A 25,693-nucleotide genomic window follows, 5' to 3' on the forward strand; every position below is an offset into this window, starting at 1 on the left:
GAGGAAGCTGATTGTGTTCAATCAAATTTTTCCCAAGTCTTGAATGTCTGAAATGTATAACATTCACCTTAAAAGTGACTTCTAAGGTCTCATGTATCAAATCCAATGTCGATTGGTCATCCATTTTTGTGAGTCCTTTTTTTTCAGTATCTTTAGATTTGTATTAGGGTTTTCCAAAGGAACAGACATATATATATATATATATATATATATCTCCAACCAGTAGTTGGATACTACCACAATAGCTGTCTGCTGGAGGAACCTGAACCTACTCAATCCAAGAAGCTGGAGCCTCAGAACAAAAGACATCAATGATGTAGCCCTAGTCTGGGACCAAAAGCTTGGAAACTCCCTGGAGTGTCATTGGTTAGAGTCTGTTTTGCAAAAGTGAAGGAGCCAGAGTCTGATGTCCTCAGGGGATCACATCAAGGAACCCACTTGTGAAGAATCAAGCTTTTCCTCTGCTGCTACTGCCTTGTTCTCCCAAGTTTTGTTTCATCCAGGTCCCCAACCTATTGGACTGTGCTACCCCATGCTAAGAGTGGATCTCCACCTGGGTTTTCTGTCCCACATGCCAATCACTCCTAGAAACATGCTCATTAATACACTCAGAAGCCTCTTAATCCTAGGCATCTCTTAATCAAGTCAAATTGACAATTCAAATTAACCATCACAAGTTCACCTCTTGTCAACTTGATACCCGAATATGATGCTTTACATCATACTAACTATCCAGATAATCCCCATAACAAGGTCATAATTCCACTGAACATGATATAACAATGCTTTGTACAACCAAAAATGTTCCTTCTCCAGAATAGGAGGAAAAAATATTTTTTGAGTGATGTTTTCTCTTCTGACATCCCACAACTAAAATAGTCTAAAGTAGATTTAATAACACTTTAAGTACGGACATATGTCAATCAGCATTATACTACAGAATGAATGAATAACAGAGGAGAATAACAAACATGTCCCATTAATGCATGTGTAATTATGCACACACAGATTCTTAACAAATAGGAAAGCAATAATAATGACAATTACGTTCCTCATTTCTGTAACTGGTCATATGGCCATAGTTGTATTTACACCTTCTTCTACTACCCATTCTGTATTCCCTCTGCCTTTTGCAAGCACTTCAGAAGGTCTTGGTTCTTCACCTGGAGGGGTGAGCCACACCTTCATTCCTGAAACGTCTGAGACATTTGTCATTCTGTCTGGATTGGATTGTTGTAGTTACCCAATTAGTGACCTTAATAACAGGATGTGGTATTCTCAAGAGACACCCAAAGGGATATCCTTCATCCTCTTCCTTATCTCCATTGTGGAGCAATAATCTTATCTCCCCTTGGTAACCTGGGATCATTCACCTCTACCAACACCACTTCTTAGACTGTTGACTCAGAGGCATGAGGAAACCAAAGTGGCTAGGGGGGAAGTTTAGCTTCTAGTTTAATGAAGTCATTGTTATGACCCCTAGTAGAAGCATGCCTCCCTCCGGAACTAAGACTAATAGGCCAGCAGAGCAGAAGTTTGCAGAGACCAGGAAGCAAAATCTTTACTAATGGATTACTAGGGTAATGGTAATTCCTACCATTCTCACCCCTCGATTTCTAGACCTGTGAATCCTAGCAATAGGAGACAGAGTACCATATAGTGGATGTGGATATAGAGGACAGACAGCCTTCTGCAGAACCTTTTCCCAGCCCTGGAAGGTATTGCCACCTAGCTGGCATTGTGACTGCATCTTCAAAAGGCCATTTGACCCTTCTGTCAAACCAACTGCTTCAAGATGATGGGGGACATGGAAAGACCAGTGAATCCCGTGAACCCACTGCCACACTTCTTTGACTGTAAAGTGAGTTCCTTGGTTAGAAACAATGCTGTGTGGGATTCCAGGACAGTGGATAAGGCATTCTATAAGTTCACAGATGGTGATTTGGGGTGAAGCATTATGTGCAGGGAGGTAATCCATACCCAGAGTAAGTGTCTATTCCAGTCAGGACAAACCACTGCCCCTTCCATGGAAGTGGTCCAATAGAATCAAACACCAACCAGGTCACTGGCTCATCTCCCCTGGGAATGATGCCATATTGGAGACTTAAGGTTGGTCTTTGCCACTGGTCAACTGGTCATTCAGCAGTGGCTATAGCCAGATCAGCCTTGGTGAGTGGAAATGCACATTGCTGAGCTGCCATCCCTGCCATGATGACCACTTTGTTCATTAGTTAATTGGGTTGAGGAAAGAGGTTGACTGCTATCTACAGACTGGGTCATGCAATCCATTTGATGGTCAGTGGGGCATTTACAAGGGACACAAATGTCTTTACATTCTTTGCCCATTGAGAGGTCTACCCACATACCCCTTCCCCGAATGTCTTCGTTGCCAATTTCCAGTTATGCTCTTTTCCAGGTCCCTGACCAGCCAGCCAAACCGTTGGCTACATCCACCTCTCAGGACCAATTTTTGTTTTAGTCAGTTTTTTCTTTTGGCACTGTGACCAAAAGACCTGACAAGAAAAATTAGAGGAGGAAAAGTTTATTTGAGGGCTCACAGTTTCAGAGGTCTCAGTCCTTACACAGCCAATTCCAGTGCTATGGGCCGGAGGGGAGGCAGACCATCAGGGCAGAAGGGTGTGACAGAGGGAAGCAGCTCAGGACTGAACAATCAGGAATCTGAGAAAGACTGTTTTGTCCACCAGGAAAAATACATATATACCACAAAGGCACACCCCCAGTGACCAACCTCCTCCAGCCACACCCCGCCTGCCTCCAGTCCCCACACATTTAACCCCCATCAGAGGATTCTTTACTCTTTTGAATGACATTGACAGACATGATACTAGAACTAGAATAAATTTGAGATTTTATTTTTCTCGCCACTTGATGAAAGAAGTTGCAAAGAACTCAAGTTTTTTCCAGGGCCAGCGGGGAGCTGATGGTGGTGAATCAAAATCTTCCAAAATCCTGAATGTCTGAACCGTGTATCATTTACCTTAGAAGTGACTTTCAAGGTCTCATGTATTGACTCCACTGTCCAGTGGTCACCCATTTTGTGGAGCCCCTTTTCTCCATACCTTCAGGCTTGTATTAGGGTTCTCTAGAGGAACAGAATCAACAGGAGAGATATTAGGGTATTTATTAGATTGGCTTCCATGACCAGAAGCTGGAGAGCATCACAGTGGCTGTCTGCGGGCTGGACAACAGGAGAAAACACTAGCTGCTCAGTCCAAGAAGCTGAAGCCTCGGAACAATTAGAGAGAGCAATTCTGTGGCCATGGTATGGGACCAAAGGCCTGGAAACTCCCTGGAGAACCACTGGTCAGAATCCTCTCTGGAAGAGTGAAGGATCTGGAGTCTGATGTCTTTGGGCGACTGTAGTAGCAATCAAAGAACCTGCTGGAGAAGAATTGAGCTTGCGTCTGCTGCTGCTTCCTTGTTCTCCCATCTTTTGTCATCCAGGTTCCCAACCTATTGGACTGCGCTGCTCATGCTTCAGGTGTTTCTCTGCCTGGGTTTGCTGTCCCACATGCCAATCATTCCTAGAAACACCCTCACTGAGACACCCAGAATCCTCTTAATTTTAGATATCTCTTAACCCAATCAAGTAGACAATTTAGATTAAACATGACAAGGCTGTTCCCACTGTATATCAGAGACCATCCTGTCACATTAGGAATGTCCTGGTGCACATTCTGCAGAGTTCTAGGCTCCTACAGGGTTAAAGTCATATAACTCATTATCACATAGCATATCACATATCCATATCTCCCAAGAAAAGGCCTTACAAAGAATAAACAATGGCTTAATCCAGGGAACCATCGATGCTCTTAGTAGTACACCTAAAAGGAGTTTAAATGGTAGGGTGTTCTTTCCCCATTATCCAATGGCTCATCTTGTGTCTCTCCTGAGGGACACAAATTTCTAACTAGAAGCCACTGATCTATCTACTGTATAGTACTAACCTCACAAAAAGTTATCACTTTATTGATATGACTTGTACTTGAATATAAATATTATATTTTTACTGACGATTGTTCAAAATGCACACAAGGGAAATAGCTAATTTTTCCACCATCCTCATGTGTTACTTCATGAAAGATTCCAAAGAAATTTACCAAACATTTGTTGTCGGGGCTGGTCCTCTGGGGTTTCTCAGGGCCCAGGCTGATCCTCTAAACAATTTGCCCACATCAATGTTTGACTTCTTCCTAGTCAGTTTTATAATTGTTTTAGTGGCCACTATGGGCCACAATTAGCAATCTGTAGCATATCTTGCTCAAGGGATCCTTTTTTTCAGAAAAAAAAAAATCACTAAGAACAACTCTGATCATAATTTCAAAGAAAATTTTCTCACTTCAACAAATAGGTATAAAAAAATTAAATATTCTTAATGAGGTGTAATTTTAGGGGGGAAACAGAGGAGCCAGGTCTTGGGCAAGTGCATAGATTCTAAGAGAAGAGACAGAAAAATTTCATCAGAGTCAGGAAAAAATGGGAAATGAGCTGACATGAGCAAGTGCAGGGGTTCCAGTCGTGCAGCGAAAGATCATGAAGTTCAGTTCTGGTTTTGCAATGGACCCACCCACATCCAATCGTGTACCAGCTGAAAACATTTTTGCAGACTCCTGGCTCATGATCTTATTTTTAATCTATAATTATTTCCCCTAATTACTTATCTCCCATTCTCTTTCTATCAGTCTTACACAGGAAGGCCATGACATTTATTTGGTCCTCTCCTGAATCGTACTCCCTTCACAGAAACTCATGCCTCCCTCTGGGGGTGTCTCTTTTTTCCTTCCTGTGTTTTTCCCACAGGAGATGGTCCTGTATTCCCAACTACACGGTTCCCATCGGTCTCACTGGAGAGTCCCTTTACCACGGCCATGTGTGGGCTGCCTGCCTCTAAAAATAAAATTCCATTTATTTGTTTGGTACAAGGGAAAATCAATTATGATACAGTTCTCACTGTGGAGATATTCTCAGACAACACTGTAACTGACTCCCAAGTTCTATTTTAAAAGTATCATAAACACAGAAAGACAGAATTCTGGAGATCAACAGCACTACAGAGCTCCTCCAATGTGAGTCTTTACCAGTTTGCAGCCATGAAACCCTTTGAAGATAGGATTACAGCTATCAAAACTTTCCCCAGGAAAAAAATAATGTATAGACAAAGATATATCCTCAGACTTCCACACAAAAAGGAGCATGTACTGTCACTCACTGTCCAAAAGGCTAGTCCTGGGATCCCTGGGTTAGATCCCCTCTTACATGGTTAAGAAGGAAACTAAGTCCCTAAGAGGAAACTAATATTCTGAGTACGGAGCCAGCTAGTGGATGAAATAGCACCAGAACACAGGCCTCTTCTTCCCAGCCCACAGGTACACTGTGTGGTGACAAGGGTGACCACCCGTTTTCGTCGGCATTTTCATTACTGTGACAAAAAGACCTGACAAGAATATTTTAGAGGAGAAAAAGTTTATTTAGGCTCATGGTCAGGCATTCAAATTTAGAGTTGGCCAACTCCACAGTTCCGGGACCAGGGGAGGCAAAATATCATGGCAAAGGAGGGCAATGGCAAAGGAAAGTAGCTCAGGGCGTGGTAGCCAGGAAGCAGACAGATTGCCACTCACCAAAATCAAAATATAAACCTCAAAGGCATGCCCCCAGTGACCCACCTCCTCCAGCCACACCCTACCTGCCTACAGTTACCACCCAGTTAATCCATACCAATGGATTAATCCACAGATTAGGTTATAACTCTCATAATCTAAACATGTCAGCACTGAACATTCTAGCAGAGTCTCACACATGAGCTTTCAGGGGAGAACACATAACTAAACCGTAACTCACATGACCTATAGCCTCACCCAGGGCACATTCGAAAATGGAAAGGTGAGCTATTGATGCCTAAGCTAAGCTAAGGTATAAAGCAGAACCCTTGGAGAAAAACCCAGACAAATAGTCACTCCAGTCACACCAAAAGGGGAAAGGCTCTTGAGCCTGGCACTTATTGAGCCAGAAGGCAAAAACTTCTCAAAAAATAAATAAATAAATAAAATGTGAACTTTAAATCCAGCTTCTGAATCTTTATTCTATAGCGCTTAGAAAACAAAAACAAGCTGGGTTGGGGCTGTAGCTCAGTGGTACAGTACTTGCCTAACATGCATGATGCCCTGGGTTCAATGCTCAATAACAGGAAAATGAGAGAGGAGAGAGAGAGAAAGTAAAAAAGACCAAGCTGCTGTTCCCTCTCTGAATTCTCATTGAATGCATCTCACACATCTCATGCATATGAGATACAGAGGAAATTATAATACTTTATAGCAACAAGATTTAAGTTTTCTCAAGACTTCCCAAGGGCCATCTCAATCAATTTTAAGTTTTATCAGCAGCACAATAGTGAACATCAGAACTTTCTCTTTGCTGCTGTTTGTAAAGTCAGTTTTACTCCTGAGGTTTGACTATTTCGGTCTGACTATGCAGAGAAAGGATAAGGAAAATTGATTCCGTCGCAAAGAGTCTCCCCGAAGGTCTAAATAATTCATATCAGTCTCAACTTTCAGACATGATCTCAAGCAGTAAGCATATTCCAAAAGACTCTGAACTTCCAGAGTTTCCTCTTGTCAAACAGCCACCCTCGGCTGCCCTGGCTGGCCTTTCTTCTGAAAGGTCAAGCACCCTCATCTCCTTGTTCTTAGACTGTCAGTATTGAGACTTTAAGATGGTAGACCACTTACCTGGCATGAGTGAGGCCCTGGATTTGATCCCCAGCATTGGGGGGGCGGGGGAGATGACTGAAAGAGAATCTGTTACTCAACTTAGTGACATTTTATCCTAGCAGAGCCTCCAGTTCTAAATTACAGAACCACAACCTACCTTGGGGCCCCAGACCAGTGACTCTCCCTGGCTGGGTATTAAAATGACAGAGAACTTTCTAAACAAAACATGCTTGAGTTGGGTTCCAACCCATAGAGATTTTGATTCGTTGGTTGGGGGTTTAGGCTCAGACATGACTATTTTTTCCAGATCTTTACAGTTTATTGTAATGTATAGCCAGGGTTGAGAACCACTCACTGCCTTAGAGAAAAACCTATGGGTAATCCATAAGCAGGACTTACGGACTTCCTTGTTTTCCCTTGAGGCTCAGGAGTACAATGGGACTTGACACTGGCTTGTACGGGAGGTGAGTTCTTAGGAACAAGATGAATGATGCTCAGTCCCAGTAGACTCGTAGTCTAGTAGGCAGACACATGTGTGTACAAACCTCCTGAGTCAACCCAAGGGGGACCCAGATATTATCAGTAAAGATCTTCAACAGAGTTTTCTCACTGATATTAAAGTGCCAAAAAAACAAACGAAACAAACAAAAAACACATTTCTTCATTTTCTAGGTTGGGTATGCAACTGGCTCACCCTGTATCTCCCAGAGTTGGTAGAGAATCCAACTTCAGCTATTTTTTCATAGACTCCCCTACCTCTCCCTGCCTATATTCCCTCAATCATACCCACATATCATAATCCTCCATGACAGGGCCCTTCTCTCCTGCAGCTCCACATGCTCACTGTCACCCTGACGCTTGTGCACACCCGGGTACCTGCCCTCCTTCCTGTTGTTCAAGACCTGTAGCAGGCATGATCCTCAAGGCTGCCCTTCTGGTATCTCCTAGGCCAACATAGAGGCATCATTCTCCTAAATAAGATTCTGCAAATTCTGGGGCTCTGTGTTAGAAAAGCATCCCAGTGCCTGTTACCTCAGATAAGAATAAAACCTCTTTCTCATCTTCCTGTTTCCAATAAAACACACACAAAAAAATGTACCTCCTTTCCTTCCTCTCTTCACTATCACCCTGAAATAGGGAATGATTCCACTCAACACCTTCACTGGATCCTCTTGAAGTTTAGCTAATTAAATCATGATATATTCTATGGATGCCACTATTGCTATTCCTTCTAGAGAGAATGTGTCAGCATAGAAATCCAGATGCCAAGAAGCAAATCTAGCAATATGTTTCCAGCTACATGCAGAAACACAGATTCTGAATGAGGGGCACTGAGGTGTGCCTGCCTCTAGAGAGATATACTCCACTGAGAATCAGGGGTACTTCAGGAAGTATCCCCACAGTCTAGATGAAATTTTATAGTAGTTCCTTTACCAAGGAATCTCTTGTTGACTCATTCAGCCTCCCAGATACCTGAGTGTGGAGAAAGCAATGGTGGCGGTGGGAAGACATACCAAGGACTGAGAGGCAAATACTTTGGTCTCTTGGAATTCCATAATTCCCTAAAAGTTGGTAAACCAGTGTTCTGTTTTTCTTTTTGTTGCACACATACTTAATTTGCAAACCCAGCTGCAAGTCTGATCTTTTCTGCACAGCTTAATGTTTTGCTTCTGTACTTGCAAGAATCAGGCTAAACAATTGCAGGAGGGCTTTTTGTAGGCAACCGCTCAGTCTTCCCTCAGAAATACCTCCTGTTCTCCTTGTGTCTGCAGGGTTGTTGTGCACAGTGTCACCTTGAGCTTCATCCATTCCTCAGAACTTCTGAGCAGGTGAAGGGTACCTCCGGCATGCATGTCAGCCACAACCTGGAAGCAAAGAGGTCAGAAAATGACAAATCCACTTTGTATAGCAGAAATACTCAGAGACTGGCCCTTACAGTGTGCAGTAACCATGTGGACCCTGAGTTCGTTGCATTGCCACCCAGAGAAGTCTCAAGATTCTGTGCACTTCTCCAGTGCCTGGCACAGGACAGGTCCTCCACTCTGTTGGCTATTGTTGCATATTATTTTCTTAAATGGGCACCCCAGTGTATCAGGTTTAAAATAGTCCATTAATTTCAATGTGTTACAATATTGTGGTAGAGTACTTGCCTACCATGAGCAAGTACTGGGGGAAAGAAAAGTAATGTTATAATATCAACGGGAAAATGAACCCAAATAAAATACTCATTCATATATAGTGCCTCATGCCTTTTGTATTAACTAGTATTACAAAAATAAGAGTACAAGTTAAGGGTATCAGGACCTGGGAAATTAGTTGGTGGAGATGGTGAATGGAGAGAAAGCAAACATTGCAAAGTGACTGATACAGAATATTCATTATTTTTTGTCAGTATTCTTCCCTAAACCAAACTGTCTAAATGTCCCAGGCAGAATTCGTCCTGCTACATGGACATTCTTTCTAGTGAAAGGCTAGAGATGGATATTTTGTGAGCTTGACTGGGTTCTCTTTTAAAGAGAGGAAGTGGTGCTGGGCATGGTGGCACATGCCTATAATCCCAGAGGTTCAGGAGGCTGAGACAGGAGGATCACGAGTTCAAAGCCAGCCTCAGCAATGGCGAGGTGCCAAGCAACGCAGTGAGACCCTGTCTCTCTTTTTTAAAATTATTTATTTATTTTTTTAATATTTAGTTTTTAGTTGGCGGACACAACATCTTTGTTGGTATGTGGTGCTGAGGATCGAACCCAGGCCGCACGCATGCCAGATGAGCGCGCTACCGCTTGAGCCACATCCCCAGCCCCCAGAGACGCTGTCTCTTAATAAAATACAGAAATAGGGCTGGGGATGTGGCTCAGTGGTTGAGTGCCCCTGAGTGCAATCTCTGGTTTCTAAAAAAAATGAAAAGAGAGAAAGTGGTTGAAGAACCATAAAAATTGGAAACTCTCAGGCTCTAGTTTTGGATGGGGCCTATATTACTTATCTATGGCTGTAATGTCCCTCAGATTTGGGAGGTGTTGAAAGCTTTGTCCCCAGTGCAATACCATGCAGAAGTGGGGGTCTGGGGAGGTGATGAGATCAGGGATTAGTTTACTGAAGGACAATTGGGAGGTGGTAGAGACTATAGGCAATGGGACCTAGTTGGAGGAAGTAGGTCATGGGGGGCTAGCCCTGGAAGGGTATCTCTTGTCCCTACTCTGTCCCCGCTAACCTTTTGCTTCCTAGCTGCCGTGAAGTGAGCAGCCTTCTCCACCATGACCTTGTCCCATGACAGTCTGTCTCGCCATGTGCTGAAACCTTGAGTTAAAATGAATCTTTCCTCATCTGAGTTGAATTTCTCAAGTATCTTTTCATAGTGATGGAAAGTTGACTAACACAATGGCTAAGGGAAAATCATTCCAAAATTAAACTCCTTAGGACAACATTTATTGTCTCATGGCATCTATCAATCAGAAATCAAAGGAGAGCTTGGCTGGGTTCCCTGTTTCAGGGTCTCCCACAGGATACAGTCCAGGTGTCAACCAGAGCTGCAGAAATCACCAGACTTGGTCAATCTGTACGTGGACAATGAGATGGGTCTGTGAAATGAGAATAGCAACACTTTCTTGGTAGGAAGACTGAAAACATTAAACTATTTAATTTTCATTCCTTAATAGTGTTCTACAGAAAGATATGAATAAATAGGAAAAAGGATTCCACTGCCCATTAAGTTTGGGAAATTCTATATTAAGTTAATCTCCTTCCTGCTTCTTCTTAGGTTAATAACGAGGTGCTGAGTATTATGAGCCTGTAAAAGGAAGAGAGATTAGGCAGTTTAACCAAATATATTTGTCCACAGCACTTTTCCAAGAAAATTCTACGAAATGTGTGTTAAGTAATGAATTACATAATGTAAGTGCAAATGCCTGCCCCTGGGGCCTAGCAGTCTACCCACTTGTAAATTTGTGTCTGTTGACTCTGAATCAGATCAGAATACCATGGTCATGATGGTAAATCACACTGGGTAGGCCAGGACCTGAAATAACAGTTGTCCAAGAACCTGGGTAACAGAATAAATCTCCTGCTGCAAGATGTGCCTACCCTGGAGATAAAAGTTATATTCACCTTATAGTGCTCTGATATTAGGTTATTGAGGCCATAAGAACAGACCACACTACTGTACAAAGGAAACAGGGTCATGCCTGAAACAGATGTTTGTAAGATTTCTCATTTGAGAAAGAGTCAGGAAAATAGCATTCCAAGGGAGGGCTTGGCCAAAAGGTATGAGAGTACCTAGTCTTTCTTGGGCTCTCCTTGTGAACTTTGAATTGGCTTGATTGGCTTAACGCATCCCTTATATGAGGATAAAATATGGCTTTCAACACACGGACCCAACCCTGAGGAAGGCAAGGAGGCACCTGCAAGGTTTCTCCAGCTGAAGATGAACAAGGTTTTACTTTAAAAGTACATGTCCAGTTGCTTGTTCCTCCTTTACTCAATGTTTTCTGTTTAAAATCTAGTATTCAAGCCAGATGTGGTGGTGCACACCTGTCATCATAGCTACTTAGGAGACTAAGGCAGGAGAAAGGTACGTTTGAGGCCATCCTAGGGAATTGAGCAAGATGTTATCTCAAAATAAAATTTTTATAAAAGGATGGGGATGTCACTCTGTGGTATAGCACATGCATAGCACATACAAGGCCCTGGATTCCAGCCCTAGCATTGTGCACACACAAGGATCTAGACTTTAGTGACAACCTTTAAGGATATTCCAGCTGTGCTTCAGAAAACTGAGGTGTGTGCTGGGCTGGTGTGGTAAGAATAGAAGGTCCCATGAGGCCACCACTGATGTAAAACTTGGGGTGAGTTGTCAGTTCACATCCTGGTCCTTTCTTGGGGACTGGCCCTATACGTAGAAGGGAGTCTCGGTGGCCATGTCTTGACATGGTTCCGTGACCAGTGCTGATGTATTCACATATTCAGGGGTAAATTCATAAATGAAACTAGGCTACTAATATTCCTCTCCTGGGACTTTGGAGGTTTTTGTTAAGAGAAATAGCCAACGAAGGTCACAAAGCTGAACCACAGAGTGTCCTGAAGCTAAGGTCCTTGGAGTTGCCCTCTACCTTACCTTGCTGAGGCCTGGTTAAAATCACATTTTTTAACTTTCAACTGGATAAAGTCTGTTCTTCCTTCTTCAATGAACTAAATCTTAATTAATAGGCCATGGCCCAAATCAGTCTTTTTTTAGATCTCCCAAGAAAAAGGCAAATGGCAGAGGGTAAGTATGAGAGCCCCAGCACTGAGGACCCTCCCTGTACGTAGCTTTACTATTTGGTGATCACTAGGGAATCCTAAGTGATAGGGATATGCTTGCCGAGTGATCTAGGTAGATCCCCCTGGTCAGAGTCTGGGAGAGTTAGCCTCAGGGAGGAGGGGGCCTCATGGACAGAGAGAAGCACCAGTGAGAAAACAAAGCCAGGGGCAAACAGTGATCAAGTATTGGTAAAAGTGGGGGGGCGTTCTGACAGCCAGGAACAGAGCTGAGCTAGGGGTAAAGTTCAGAGGAATGACCTGGGGCTTAGGCAAACTGAAATTTAGGGCAAGGACACAAGTCCGGGGTGAAAAAACAATGACCCAGTTGAGTCACAGATCAAAGCAAAATCCCAGTTACCAGAATTGGAGCAAAACATCAGAACTGGAGCAAAACATCAGGGCAGCTCATCAGTGTGTGACCTGCATTGCGGGACGCCTTCATTTTGCAACTAAGTACAAGTCTGGTCCCTGAGTGTGGAGCAGAGCTGAGGCTACCAGCAGGGGTCACAAGAAGGGATCCAGGGACAGGAATCCAGTGCTCACCATGCTGTCTCCGACCTTCTCCACAATGAACAGCCCTGGGGCCTCTGCTCAGCCCAAACTGCCATGCAGAAAGGGCAGCAGGGAAGGATGAAGTGAGTCAGGGAGAGGGTGCCCCTGGCATGGGCCTGGAGCATTGGTCCTGCAGAGCGATGTGCAGGGGTGGAGGAAAGGGAAAGGGAAAGCTGCCTTTGTGTGTTTATTTCCTCCTGGCAACTCACATCCTAAGCCAAATACAGATAAAAATGAAGTGCATGAAAACTTTCCTAAGTTCCTGATTCAAAACATTAAATATACAGATCAGATATAGGCAGAACCCAAATCCCACCTAATGATCCTCAGTACTGCTTGCCCTGTGCCCTTCCATGGAAAAAGATCTCCCAGAGATCACAGGGATGAGCTTGTTCTATTGCTCAGTATATTCTAAAGTGATCCAAATGGAAATCCAATATGCCCTTTCCTCTTGTCTCCTAAGCTGCCAAGCACACCTGGAGATAGCTGATCAAAATTTATGAAGGATTGATAGCTTTTCCCTCTTCTCTCTCTAGTTCTCTCTCCCATCCCACTCCTCACTTACTCCTGTAGCAGGACATGCCTGGGGTTCCACAGAACTGAAGATAATGCTCCAATTCCCGTGGGGTGTATGCTTCTGGTGGGTTGAGACCAAGATTTAGCAGAGTATGTGGGTAGTGAAGGATAGATTGATCATACATTCCAAAATAGATTTTTGAGAGTGTTTAGAACTCACCTAGTTTTAATGTACAGCACCAGATGAGACTGTTTTATTAGTTAGCAAAGGATGGTGTAATGAATTTTTAATGAATATTTTAATGACAGTTCAGAATTAGGTTTATAAAGATGTTCATTTCTACAGAATAGAAGACACAGAGACAAACCCACATACCTATAGCCATCTGATATTTGACAATGATGACAAAAATATAACTTGGAAAAAAGACAACCGTTTTAAAAAATGGTGCTGGGAAAACTGAATAGCTAAATGTAGAAAAATGAAATTAGACACCCACCCCACTCTCTCTCTCCCAGCACAAAACTCAAATTGAAATGGATCAAAGATTTAGGAAGTAGACCAAAAAACTTACAACTGCTAGAAGAAAAACACAGTCAATACTCCATCATATTGGTGCTGACACTGACTTCGTTAACAAGACCCCAAAAGTGCAAGAAATGAAACAGATAAAACCAAGAATCAATAAGTAGAATCTCATCCCAAGCTTTTGTACAACTAAGGAAATGATTAGGAGTATGAAGAGAGAACCTATAGAATGGGAGAAAATCTTGGTCAGCTACTCCTCTGATAGGGGATTAATATCCAGAATATACAAAGATTTCAAAAAAAAAAACTTGACACCAAAAAAAAAAAACAACTAATAACCCAATGGGTAAAAAATATTAAATAGAAACTTCTCAAAAGAAGAAACACAAATGACCAACAATTACATGATAAAAATGTTTCACATCTCTAGCAATCAAGGAAATGCAAATCAAAACTATACTAAATTTCATCTCACTCCAATAAGAATGTCAATGATCAAGAATAGGAACAATAACACTGGTGAGGCTGTGGAGGAAAAGGTACAGCTGTACATTGTTGGTGGGGTTGCAGACTAGAGTAACAATTCTGAAAAGCAATATGGAGATTCCTCAAAAATCTAGGCATGGAACGACCATATGGCCCAGCTATATTACCCCTTCGTATTCTTCCAAAAGACTTAAAATCAGCATACTGCAGCAACACAGCCAACCAATGTTTAATAGCAGCACAATTCACAATAGCTAAATTATGGAATCAACCCAGACGCCCATTAATAAATAAATGGATTAAAAAATTGTAATACACACACACACACACACACGTGCACGCGCACACACACACACATATACACACACACAACAGAGCCATAAAAAAAGAATTAAATTATAGAGTTTGATGGTGAATGGATAGAAATGGAGAATATCATGCTAAGTTAAATTAACCAAACTCAAGAGACTCAAAAGTCAAATGTTTTCTCTCTTATGCAGAAGCTAAAGTAAAATAAAGGAAAGGGGGGAGGGAAGGATAGGATGACATAAAGAAACAATCAGATATAGATTAGTGGACTAGTGAAAGGTAGAGAGAGGAAGGAGAATGGGAGAGGGGAGGGAAAAGTGGCGTCATGAGCTGAAGTCCATTCCCATCCAGATGAGTTTGTCAGGATGAACCCAACTACTATGTCTAAGTATAAAGCTCTAATTTTAAAAAAGATAAATTAAAAAAGATGCTTTTTCTAAATTTCAGCTGTGCCTGAAGAAACTGATTGGGGTGGCAGGCAAGTAGAGGAGACGGGAGCAGATTTAGAGTAGGGGGAAATCACATTGGAACTTGTCAAGGTGCTCAATATAAAGCTCAAAAGAATTTGTCACCAAACTTCACCAAAGAAATCAAAACGTCTCTTTTCTTGCTTTTAAAATCTACTTTTACTGAGTGTGAACTTCATAAACTCATAGTTTTTTTTAATTTAATCTATGTCAGATGCTATGACAAGCAACTGTAGTGTCAGCTACTCAGGAGGCGGAGGCAGGAAGATCATTTGAGGCTTGGAGCTCAAGGTCAGGCTGAGCAACTCAGCAAGAACCCATTAAAAGAAGGGAATGGAAGGAAAAATATATATATAATCTATATTTGGTAAAGTTATGGGTAGCCAGAAGGAGAGAAAATAAAGGTAACTCTCTCATCTTTCTACCCACTGTCTAACTACATTTTTATGCTCAAAGGAGGATGGGGACAGAGCCACTAAGCTAATGTAACTAGCACCTTCCAAGCTCCTCAGAGGATGTGGCTATGGCTTGGACCCTGGCTTTCCTCACATGAAGTCCATAAAAGAGTTCCTACTCCCAGAGGTGCTACGTCAGCATTGGCTGTTAGTAGCAGCGCTGGCATTTGTGTTTGTGTCTTTAATAGAGAATTCTCTTCCCCATCTCAATGCTATCTTCTCCCATGCCCCATCCTCATACTATCCAGAGGCTTAGGACCTCCAGAAATGAATTCACAGTATTTTAATTAAAATCATTTTCCCTACAATTGAGAAAGTTAAAAGGATTCTCCTCTTTGTAGCCTTTGGAAAGGGAACTGGAAGATTAAAATACCCTCAATTATTAATACTAAGAAAAAGAAAAATGTGCAGCTGGTGGGCATTGCTGCCCCTCTCAAATTCCATCCATCTGCCGTCTTAATGGTGATGACTGGCCCTGTATTTCACTTTTTACCTTGTAGATTTGCTCATTCCGTTTCCCTGCTGATTCATAAGTTTCAAAATTACCTTGTCAACATTTTTCTGGACTGATTCAGGAACACAATTGAGTAGGAAAAGGAAGGTAGGTGCTGACTATCCCATGGCAGTGGTGACAGGGGGTAGTGGGGAGGTGAATGACCGATCCCTTACCTTTCTTCTGCTTTAAGAGCATTTCCAGGAATACCACAGAGCAAGAGTTGAGGCGGCCAGCATGCAGTCATAAACATGTTTTTTGTGCTTTGTTGATTCCTACGACCATTGGACACTCCTAGAGAGGTCCTGCTCCATTCAGGAGGGTCTGTTCCCAGAAGTCATGGACTAAACACAAACACATGTGAGAGGCAGGATCAGCACTGAGGCAAGTACAAAGCAAGGCACAAAGGTATTTTGCAATGGACTCGGAGCCGGAACTATCAAGCTTGATTCATTCCCCAGAAGTCCAGGTTTCCCTTGCCTGTAAACATAAATAAGGAAGGTCATTTTCTTATTATTTACAGCAATTTCAAGACTCCATTTATCAAGTGAGCTGGGCCTCAGCCCCATTCCCAGGGAATCCTCAAAGGTGGTGGTGTTTTATGTACTTTCCTGAGTCAGTTGATCTCTGCTTCCATGAGCTCAGGCCATCAATCTCTGCTCTGTCCATGGCCACTTAGGCCAACTGCCAGCTGCCATTTACTCTTCTCAAGCCACTGACCTGCCTCGGGCAAATTTGGCCATTTTTTCCAGGCTGCTCTTAGTTGGGAAGGGAAGAGAAGAAAGGAATTCACTCCTTCCTTCCCTCAGGTGTGCAAGAGATGTTTCTCTTACCCAGCGCAGACCAGGCTGCTATTTTTGAGGAGACTCGGTTTACTAAGCCCTGAGATCACAGAAAGGAGTGGCATCCTTATTATTCCAAATGTGGTCCTCACACCAGCATCCTCAGCATCCCAAGGAAGATTGCTAATAATATGGAATCTCAGATTTAATTCCAGTCTTCCTAAAACATCATCTGCATGTTAACAAGATCCTCGGGTCACGTGAATGCATTAAAGAAACATAAATTTCAGCACAGAAGAACTTTCATCTTCATGCCCATTATCTCCTTGCTGGACCCTCCCTACCCTTCTCCACCTTGTTCTCTGCCCACAATGTTGACCTGTATTAGAGCACATCAACAGAACATCCTTTCCCTCTGGCTTCAGAGGACGGGAGGAACATGAGGCTAAATTGGCTGTGGCCCTCTCCATTGTTACTGTCTTGAGGAAGCCCACCCATTCCTGTGGTCCTGCATCTCCTGACAAGGGTCCCGTTTCCTTCCCCCCAGGAAGAGTCTTCTATATCCACTCCTTTTTAATAACTTTTATGGTTTCCTTCTCGTCCTAACAGAGCCTAACATTGAAACACAACAGTAGTACATTTCCCAAAGTCCAGTTATTTTCTCTTAGATGTTCTCTAGGTCCATAAAAAAAACATCCACAGATCTGCTGGAATGGGGGGGGGTCAGTGAAAGCTGTAGTCTTCTGGCTTTGAGCAGCCTTCCCTCCAGTGAAAGGGGTGAGAGCAAGGTCTCCATGTCCTTCTAGCTCATACATCCATTGGAGCCTCCAATATTCTGAGAAGCCGCTCAAACAAGAATAGAAGTTCATCCTTTGAACACATCACAGTTTTTGAAAGTTTAGGGAGGATGTCCACTCTTACCCACTTATAATCCATTCTCTAGTCAGGAACCAGGTGTTCTTCCTAACCTGTAAATCACGGGAGGCCAAATGGGACTAAGTGTACCATGAGTGGTGAGTGGATAAGGCACGTTTACAGGGGCAGACACAGCCAGATCCCGGAGGGCTTTATAGACCACATGGAGTAGAGTCTGCTTATGCCATTTAGATCCGAATCCTGGGCCACTGCTTTGGGGAATGGAGTGATTGTTCCCTCAGCTGCTCAATGTTGAGCAATGCCAGTTTGGAGTGCAAGTCCCCCTGGGGATTGTCCTTGGCTGAAGACAGCCTAGTAGTCAGAGATCGCATGTCTTCTTGAGGGCAGCCCACATGGAATGATTGGCAGAGCTGAAATAGAAACCCTTCGCCCCCTTGGCTTCATTTAGGGATGGCTTGGCACAGTCATGCCAGCTCCAGAGCTCTGTAGGATCAACTGAGCATGATGGAGAACATTATTGCAGCCCTGTTTCTCTCTTTGTCCAGTCCTGCTCCCCTCACATCCTCCTCAGAAGTTGATCCTGAGAGTACTCCCCAGTGAACATGCCCTCTGCTCACCTCCAGCTCAGCATCTGCTTCTTGGGGGAAACCACCCGTAACACTATGACTTGTGTCTTAAGTAACAAATGAATCCATATAAAGCTTTTACACCAATGAGAGAGAGACGCAAACAAAACAAACAAACAATTCCACTACAGACTATAGCAGAAAAGGGGGGTAGAGAACAGGAAGTGGTTTTGCTAAAATTTAAGAGAGTAGTCAGAGAAACTCAGTGAGAGCTAAAAGAGCCTCATGGAAATCTGGGTGGGCAGAGTTCTTAGCAGAGAAAGCAAGAATAGAGAGCTTGGGGCCGGAGGGATCAGGCGTCTTCAAGGAGCAGAAAGGGCACAGTGGAACATGAGTCAAGTGAACAGGGGAAAAGCAGCAGAAACAGAGGTCAAAGAGGTCGGATACCAGATTATTATGGGTCTTGTAGGTCAGGATAATTGAGATGGGAGTCATTGGAGCTTCTTTCCGAGATTCAGCCTGACTTAAGTTTTGTTTGTTTTTTTTTTTTTGCATGTGTTAATGGTCATTTCTTTTTATTGTGTGAATATTCCCTTTTTTTGTTTTTTATCAATTTATTTATTTAATTAGGCATATATGACAGCAGAATGAATTTTGACTCACTGTACACAATTGCAACACAACTTTTCATTTCTCCGATTGTGCATGATGTAGCATCTCATCATACGTGCAGTCATACATGTACCTAGGGTAATGACGTCCATCTCATTCCACCATCTTTACGGCCCCCACACCCCCTCCCCACCTCACCTCCCCTTTGCCCCATCAAAGTTCCTCCATTTTTCTCATGCCCCCCACTCCATTATGGATCAGCATCCACTTATCAGAGGGAACATTTGGCCGTTGGTTTTTTGAAATTGGCTTACTTCACTTAGCATGGTATTCTCCAACTCCATCCATTTACCTGAAAATGCCATAATTTTATTCATTTCTAAGGCTGAGTAATATTCCGTTGTGTATATAAACTACAGTTTCTTTATCCATTCATCTATTGAAGGACATCTAGGTTGCTTCCACAGTTAGCTATTGTGAATTGAGCTACTATAAACATTGATGTGGCTGCGTCACTATAGTATGCTGATTTTAAGTCCTTTTGGTATAGACCAAGGAATGAGATAGCTGGGTCAAATGGTGGTTCCAATCCAAGTTTTCTAAGGAATCTCCATACTGCTCTCCAGATTGGTTGTACCAATTTGCAGTCTCACCAGCAATGTACTAGTGTGCCTTTTCCCCCACATCCTTGGCAACATTTATTGTTGTCTATATTCTGACTGGCATGAGATGAAACCTTAGAGTAGTTTTGATTTGCATTTCTCTAATTACTAGAGATGTTGAACATTTTTTCATACATTTGTTGATGGAAAGCATATCTTTTTCTGACTTAAGTTTTGAGAGCAGGTTGGGTAGAATCAAGTGTGGAAACATGGGGCCATTGCAGTGACCTAGGTGAAAGATGATGGTGGTTTGGTCTTGGGGAGTATCAGCAAAAGTATCGAAATATGCTCAGGTTCTGAATATACTGGACCCACTCCCCTTGTCCACAGTTTCACCTTCCATAGTTTCATTTACCCATGGTCAACTGTGATCCAAAAATTTTAAATGGAAAATTCCACAGAGTCAACATGATGAAATTTCACACATTCTGCTCCTCCCACTCTGCCCCACCCAGGACGTTAGTCATCCTTTGTTCACTGGATCCAGGCTGAAAACACTGCCCACTGGTTAGTCTCTTGGCAGCTACCCCAGTTACCAGATCAACTGTCACAAGATCACAGTGCTTGTGTAAAGGGTTTGGGAGTTATCTTCAGCTTCAGGTACCCATTAGGAGTCTGTGAAGGTATCCCTGACAGCTAAGGGGAGGATTACTGTGGATTGAAGATGGGGCTATCAAGATCTCTCCTCAGATTAGAAGTGGGATGAGCAAGAGGCACCAAGGATCCCAGAATCTTCATCTCAGCCTGGAGCAACCATTCACTGAGATGGATAATAAGGCAGGATGACCAGGTTGATGGAAGGGGAAAGTAGAAATCACGCATCTGGCGGGGTAAGATTAACAATCCTAAGTAGACATCCAAATGGTCTTATTAAGTCACCCACAAAGTGGGAAAGAAACTTAGGACCCAAATGCAGAAGATTCCTATGAGAATAAGCAAATACAGCAAATGATGTAACTGATGAGTGAGAGGCTTTATAAAAAGTGATTAATGCAAGAAGAATTCGATTGCAAAATTCAAAGCATTGATTTCATACCAACACATTCTCATACAGCAGTTTTAAATTCTAGAGGATGCAAGGACTTTGGGTTTGTTGTATGATAGCTGCACTGGAAATATCTTGGTGAGGGAAAAGAAAAGAAGTCAACACTGAATCTTCATCTTCCCCTTTTCTTCCTTTTGCCCCCTTTCCTTGCCCTCCTCTTCCTCTCCACCTTTAGTTCTTTGTGTCCTGCCAATTCCTTGAACTTGCCAAAGGCCAGCCACCGCATTCTGACTATTAATCAATTAAAGACTGCTGAGCCCTGGTATCATGGCCTAATTAAACACAAAATACATTTATCCTAGACCTTCTCCTCACTCCAAACTAAAATTCCCTACTTTCCAAATTTTGTGAATACAATTAAGGAAAATATACTTGGCACCACTTAACATTTCTTCAGGGGAAGACCAGGAGAAGAAAAGAACATTTCACAATATACAATTAACATGTAAAATTATATTGGATCTTTCATGTTTCATCATGAAATGAGAAAATGGACATATTTGAGAAGGCAACTGTATTGTTCTTGTCCATATTAAGTAGGAAGATAAAAAATTTATTATAACCTTTCTAAAATTCATTCTCAATAAAAATAATTTTTTGAGTTCTTAAAATTAATAATACATACAAAAAAAACTTAAAATTGGTTGGATTTTAATTTTTTAGACTATTTCAATACTTACCAGTATCCATATTTGGTTTTAATCTCCTGAATTTTGGAGCATTTTCTAATTTATCTGGAAAGCACTGACTTTAATAAATTGTAAAATGGGCTATTACCTGACTTGAGGTTTTTTTAAGTTAAAATAAGAAAGCATTGGATCACACTATAATTGGCAAAATTTTTTCTTTCCTACTAGTATGTGAGATAATAATAGCATGCTGTACAATTGATGCTATTTTACAGTAGTATCCTAGGGATATATATCAAACACACACACACACGATTTTGGGTATGTGTGTGTACGTATGTATATAAAATGTAGACCTAATGCCATTTAGATTAGTGCCTCAAATGGATTGACAGGAATAATATCAAGAATCTTTGATACACTGGTAAACGGGACATTTTATTTCTCCCTTCAATAGCTAACCCGTAGCATATAGCATTTGTGCAGAGTGCTAAGAATACTATGATGAACAAAACACAGGTAAAGCCTAGTCTTAGAAATTTTGGTTTGCCTAGGGATATAGGCAATAAAAAGAGAAATGAAAATAAAGTATCACAAATATTATAACAAGAGAAATTAAGTATGCAATAGGAATATAGAGTAGAGAGACTTGAACCAATGAATTCCTAATGGTGGAAGGGATCATTTGGGCCTTATCTAAAAATTAGTTGACAATAGCTGATGAATGTGGGGTGTGTGTGTGTGTGTGTGTGTGTGTGTGTGTGTGTGTGTGTGTGTCAGGGCATAGTGGGGCTGAAACACATTTAATACCATATTTGCATGTCATTTTCCAAGCTTTTTCTGAAAAGCAATATTTCAATCCTTTTTTAGAAGAAGCAGAAGAAATAAATAGTGAGCTTTAATACCTACCTATGCCAGGTTCTATTATCTGAGGTAGCTACACATTTTCCTCCAATTACAAAAAGGCAGAATCTGTACCGAAAAAACAGACACCCCCAAGAGAAAGGCTAATGAAAACCCACAGGTATAATGCATGGTAATTCAATATCAGGCGCTGCCTGACCTTTCTTGGAGACAGTGTTCTGAGACGCAGCTTTACTTTTACTCTGCAGTTTGACGATGCCTTTGTCCATCCATGGCCATGGTCAGTTTCATCTGAAATTAGCCCAGATGATCTAAGCAAAAGGCAACATTTTAGAGTTTTGCACAATGAATGCTACCTCTCAAACAGTGAGTTGGCCCACCCGTGTGGTCTGCTGGCCAAGTCCTCCTCCTTTTAGTCATATAATCACACAAAGGATCCCCGGAGGCCCCACGGCGACGAGCCCAGAGCAAAAAGCTGGAGAGGAGCGAGGCTGTCCTTGGCAGGCGCAGGGCGGGACAGTTGGCTCAGAGAGGCCTCTTGGGCTCTCACATCTCTGGACCACCTCCTCCGTTTTTAGATTTCATCATTTTGTCCTAATTTGCAGAGCTGCCTCATAAAATCCATGGGAATCTCTCAGAAGCTACTGAAAAAGGTCACAGAAGAAGAATCACAGTAGTTCAGTGCAGTCATGAGCTAAGTTCATGTTTTTAACATTTTTATGAGTTTTCTCCTTCAAATGGAAAGAAAATTGGAAAATCCAAGCAGTAATGTGCATAAAGAGGGGGGAAAGTCTAACATTAATGAGAAGCAAAATCATTTATGACAGTTCTAGATGTCATAATGTGCATAATAAACAGATATTTCAACTAAATAATTTAGTGACAATAAAACTAGTAACCCAACCTGTCACCAACAAGTAGACTTATGGTATAAAAGGCCCCGAACAAAACCTAATTAAAACTGTCCCTCCCAACAAAAGAACTTGATGGTGATTATTGTCTGGATGCATGGTTTACAGCGACTGGATTTTTTTTTTAAGAAGACATTCATAGGTATGGAAAGAAAATGCAAAAAGATTTAGGACAGAGTTCCACAAATTTCTCTAGAATATAATCCCTTGAGCTTAAGTAAGGAAATAAATGGGAGATGTGAACATTCTACAAAATTTGGACTTGCATCTAATTTAAAGAGAGTAAGCTGTATCGAGTGACACCAAGGTAAAGAAAAGGAATACAAACTGTAACACAAAGCGGAAGGTGAGAAGTGGAGATAAGCCAAGCAGGAGCCCGTGGGGACCCTCATGAACCAGGGGTGTTGAGCTGAGCTAGTGAATGAGGATGGCTTAATCAGGTGGGGGGGGGCATATACCTTAGTGATGGAGCATCTGCCTGCATCATGTGAAGCCCATTCAATCTTCAGCACCAGAAGAGGGGAAAAAAGGAGGGAGAGAAGCAACAAGATCAAAGACAGGGTGCTCTGATGTGAATGTGGCTGGTCCATCAAAGATTTGTCTGGCTGAGTCTCCAGGGTGGTGATGTTGGGATGTGGTGTGGACCTAGGTCATTGAGCCCCAGCTGGTGCTCTCTGGAGGAATTAAAGTAGTTTTGTTGGTTAGTGTTCCAGAGAGGGTTGTTATAAAAGGAGCAAGCCTGACCCTTTTGACCTCTATCTGCATTTGTGCTTTCTCCTGTATGTGCTCCACCATGAAGCCATCTGCCCTTCAGCCTTCACCAGAGAACGAACACTCGTTGCCCAATCTTAGACAGTCAGTCTTCAAAACTGTGAGTTAAACCACCTCTTTTCCTTTATAAAGTAGCCTGTCTCTGCTACTGTCTTATGGTAATAGAAAGGACCAACACAGGGAACAACTAAGCGACTTGTTGAAAGATAAAACATTAATCAGTAATTATTATCAAGTGACAATGTCACAAGTCATAAAATAAACAGAATAAAACCCCTGATCAGTAAACCTTAGAGATAGAATTCAAATGTACAACAAGTGAGGTTTTTCTCATTGCTCACATGTGTGGCTCTGCACTGAACCCCCAGACACTTACAGGAAGAGTTGCAAGTGGTGAAAAACGGTAGGCTATTATGCACTGCAAGATGATTTTGAACTCATACTTTTTGCCAACACTCACATTTTTGCACCTTTGCTTTTTAAAATATTATATTTTTAGTTGTGTGTGTGTGTTTGAAAAATTTGAAAATCTAGCAACAACAGATCATTTGACCAATTTACCCCATTGATAACGGCCCATTTCATTGATTTTTGTGGCCTGCCCCTGGGAACATCTGTGACTTCCTCCTCTACACTGGTCAGTCTCAGGCATTTTCAAGACACTTGGTCAGAGACATAAGAAGGCTCAAGAGTGCACAAAATAATTGAACCAATGACTATTTCTTACTAGTATTACCTTATGAAAAATTCTGTCAAAACACGTCTATAATCCTACCAACTCTGGAGGCTGAGGCAGGAGGATCACCAGTTCAAAGAGAGCCTGGGCACTTTCGTGAGACTTTGCCTCAAAAGAAAATTTAAAAGGCACTGGGGAGGTATCCCAGTGGTGGAGTGCGTAGGCCCAAATTCAATCCCCAGTACAGGAAAAAAAAAAAAAATGTCAACATTATTTATTTTCCAATCTTTCTACTTAGTTCAAAATTCAACCAGATTCTTATTCATCATTTCTTTCTCAGAACCTAAGGAGCCAGTAGGAGATTAAATGAATCTCATAAACCACAGACAATCTCACAATGTCCAAACTCGCGGCCAGGGTCCCAAAACAGAACCTCGGCCAACACCCCTGGAAAATGATGAATCCCCAGAGTATAGTCCACCTGCTTTGTGGAAGCGACCCGGTTGTGTTCCAGCCTACCTGATCCATAATTGGACAACTAGAAAGGAAAAGGTGGCCCTGTGGCTATGGGAGATAGTTCTGAGCCAAAAGGAAACCCCAGGAGAAATGTCAGGAAAGATTAAAATATGCCAGAGTTGAATTTTAGACACCACCATGTATCTATATGGGAGACATGGGGGTGGAGGGTGGGGAAAGGCAGTCCTGCTGATTCAGGGCTACAAATTTGTTAACAAAAGATGTTTAAAGAAGTTTGAACAAACAGACAGCATTGTCACTTCCAACTTGAAGCGATACATTTACAATCCATTCACACATCCCAGTGGAACCTTGTCTTCCTTCCCCAGTGGAACCTTGTCTTCCTTCCCCACTTCCTTCTCAATGTGGCATCTGGACACGTTGGTAAAAGGGCTTCCAGCCACGGGGCCTTCCTCTGAATCGCCTGAGAATGGCACAGATGACTTCTTCTGCAGTGTCTGTTCTTATCTAGTCCTGGGCCTGCAGTATTGCATTGTACCACATCCTACCGAGTGCCTAATGCTAAAAATACTCTTGGTTATGACCTAAATCGGTACTATGGCTCAATTCTGATGCTAATCTCTGGAATTGGTGTCAAACTCCAGAGATCTAAGAGCACAATCCCCTGCTAGATTGCCATCACTCAGACGCCAGTTAAAAGTTCAGGAATCCTCAGGCTGTGGCACTTTTGACCAACCGGCTGCAAATCCGGGGAGCTCCCATGATCTCCCTCAAGCTTGATAATTTGCTGGAATGACTTACAGAACTCAGGACAGCACTACAATCATACTTTCACTCTAAAGGATGTCAATCAGGAGAATCTGAGAGGGGTCCCAAACACAGGGCTTCTGTGCACTCTTCCTATGGAAGAGTCACCTCCCAGAAACCGAAAGTGTTCTCCAACCAGGGAATGGCACAGGTTTTTGAATGTAGCCTTGGGCAGCAGGATGTTTGTG

General features: G+C 42.3%; 1 long non-coding RNA gene across 2 annotated transcripts in view; it reads right to left on the minus strand.

The window, feature by feature from the left end:
* Nucleotides 1–2,852: 2,852 nt before the first annotated feature.
* LOC144365343 (uncharacterized) overlaps nt 2,853–25,693 on the minus strand; it is a 37,173-nt gene continuing 14,332 nt past the window's right edge. For both annotated transcript variants that reach the window (XR_013423657.1, XR_013423658.1), the window contains 2 exons: nt 8,477–8,593; nt 2,853–3,103 (listed from right to left, as the gene is read on the minus strand). This is a non-coding gene — a long non-coding RNA (uncharacterized LOC144365343). The remainder of the gene's footprint in view (nt 3,104–8,476; nt 8,594–25,693) is intronic.

This window comes from Ictidomys tridecemlineatus, chromosome 7, assembly GCF_052094955.1.
Source record: "Ictidomys tridecemlineatus isolate mIctTri1 chromosome 7, mIctTri1.hap1, whole genome shotgun sequence".
Lineage (NCBI taxonomy): Eukaryota > Metazoa > Chordata > Mammalia > Rodentia > Sciuridae > Ictidomys > Ictidomys tridecemlineatus.